The sequence below is a fragment of the Vicia villosa genome, linkage group LG6, assembly GCF_029867415.1.
Source record: "Vicia villosa cultivar HV-30 ecotype Madison, WI linkage group LG6, Vvil1.0, whole genome shotgun sequence".
In the NCBI taxonomy this organism is placed as follows: Eukaryota; Viridiplantae; Streptophyta; class Magnoliopsida; order Fabales; family Fabaceae; genus Vicia; species Vicia villosa.
The window spans coordinates 23,144,715-23,147,510 of NC_081185.1; the positions used below are offsets into that span (position 1 = coordinate 23,144,715).

Genomic DNA, 2,796 nt, shown 5'->3' on the forward strand with positions numbered 1-2,796 from the left:
TGTTGAGAGTGGGATTTGAACCCACGCCCTTTCGGACCAGAACCTTAATCTGGCGCCTTAGACCAACTCGGCCATCTCAACTTGTTCTCACAATTCTAATTTGATTTAATAAATTATATAAAGTTATTTGGTTAAAAAACAATAGTGATAAGAAGAATCTAAATACCTCAATCATTTAATTTTTACTTCTTTAGAATAATATTTTGTTTGATTTTGTAGTGATATATTTTTAAATGCCTATTAGGGGGATTGCAACGCCAATAAGAGGCGACATCCATCTATCGCTTGCAATTGGGAACAACCTCGCCTTAAGCATTCCTTACTCGTCTAGTAACGAAAAACGTTAGAAAATACGTGTCTTGGTAAGTGAGAAATAACTATAAATAGGATAATTCATTTCTCCATAGGAAGTAGGGATTCAACGTTCCATCACTGTAACTAAATGGACAACTATCACTCCCAAAAAAACCCTAACTCCAGGACCAAGAGCTATATTAACATCTCATCCCTAGCTTAAGAAAGGACTAATCGTAATACACACAATATTCCTCCAAAAGTTCCAGAGCTTTTCACCTTACGTGAGCTTACTCTCTCATCACCATAAACACCACCACACCGGGTCTCTCACCACCGTGAGCAATCCCTAAACATCGAAAAATACCTAAAGCTTCTAGCCACCATTACCCGCATTGGGGTTCCACACATTATATTTTTTTACAAGTACAGTGACGCCCACCGCGGGACTCCGATAAATGGATAATAGAGATCCAAACTTCGTGGTTATCACCATGGTCAGAGGATTCACCGATAAAAAATGTTCCAGCTTCTCCCGGAGGAAATATGTCAGGAAGGTGCTGACTTTTACACCCTTCTAAACCCCGCGGCAATTTAAAAATAATTCAGAGTAACATGAAGCAAGGGTGCCACAATTCAAATGAGAACAAATTATTGTACGTCATTGTCATGCATCCACTAAGGAACATTTTATCATATTCATAAACATCTCATGTTAACACAGCGGAAAATTCATCATACAAATAAGCATAACATCATTGATACTATATCCCACAAATTAAACCGAAAACAATAAAATAGAGTTGTCAATCGTGAACTCTAAACTAGCGTTCCCCAGTGTTACAATATCAGAGCATGACACTGACTCGAACTAATGGACTAGTCTATCAGCTATCCTCACCAAAATCAAGCCGCTACTCCTCAATCTGAAAATGTCAACACTAAGGGTGAGTCTCATTCAAATTAAAAAATGTTATTGAATTATAAACGACAACACATCATAGCCGCATTACTCACTCAATTTCATCAAATTCGGATTATCAGAAAAACATCCATCAATTACACAAACACCAACATAATACATCATTCAAACAACACATCATACTCATCAATCAAGTCACAACAAATCATGCATATGTAATAAACCGACACTATGCATGTGGTACCAATCATCATCAATGGGATTAACCCACCGACCGATCCAACATCGTCAAGATATGGCCCTGCCAGCACAAATTCCACACAATGGGAATTATGCCCTTCACTGATCCAACACATCATCTGGATACAACCCTCGTCAATGATTTATGAATGAATGCACACATATAACATACTTATTACATTTTCGATCCGATGAACAACATCGTCTCATACTCTTACCATCATCATCATCATCAAAAGCATGTATATGTATCAGCATCATTCAATACAAATCAATCATCATTATCTTCATCAATTATACAAGAACCTTAATCTGTCGCCTTAGACCAACTCAGCTATCTCAACTTGTTCTCAAAATTCTAATTTGATTTAATAAATTATATAATTATGTGGTTAAAAAAAAATAGTGATAAGAAGAATCCAAATACCTCAATCATTTAATTTTTACTTCTTTAGTATAATATTTTGTTTGATTTTGTGGTGATATAATTTTTAAATGACTATTAGGGGGACTGCAACGCCAATAAGGGGCGACATCCATCTACCGCTCGCAATTGGGAACAACCTCGCCTTAAGCATTCCTTACTCGTCTAGTAACGGAAAACGTGAGAAAATACGTGTCTTGGTAAGTGAGAAATAACTGTAAATAGGATAATTCATTTCTCCATAGGAAGTAGGGATTCAACGTTCCATCACTGTAACTAAGTGGACAACTATCACTCCCCAAAAAACCCTAACTCCAGGACCAAGAGCCTATATAAACATCTCATCCCTAGCTTAAGAAGGGACTAATCGTAATACACACAATATTCCTCCAAAAGCTCCAGAACTTTTCACCTTACGCGAGCTTACTCTCTCATCACCATAAACACCACCACACCGGGTCTCTCACCACCGTGAGCAATCCCTAAACACAGAAAAATACCTAAAGCCTCTAGCCACCACTACCCGCATAAGGGTTCTACATATTATGTTTTTTTACAAGTACAGTGACGCCCACCGTGGGACTCCGATAAATGGATAATAGAGATCCAGACTTCGTGGTTATCACCATGGTCAGAGGATTCACCGATAAAAAATGTTCCAGCTTCTCCCAGAGGAAATATGTCAGGAAGGTGCTGACGACGAACATAATATCCACATAATTCTCTAAAGCCGAGAAAAGAGAACCTGGGGTCATCATCACTTTATCTAGAAGTGATGCCATCAAAATCCTCCCTCGCGATAACCAAGCCATGATCATCACTGTGCAACACAGTAACTGGGGTATCAACGAGTCTAGATAGACCCCGGAAGCTAAGGTGACACCTTATTTTAGAACACCCTCTAGAAACTCCAACT

The 2,796-nt window shown here is 38.3% G+C and overlaps 1 non-coding gene across 1 annotated transcript; it reads right to left on the minus strand.

Annotated features, from left to right (window-relative positions):
• TRNAL-AAG (transfer RNA leucine (anticodon AAG)) lies at positions 1–81 on the minus strand. The gene has a single exon. It is a non-coding gene; the product is annotated as a tRNA-Leu (tRNA).
• Positions 82–2,796: the final 2,715 nt, after the last annotated feature.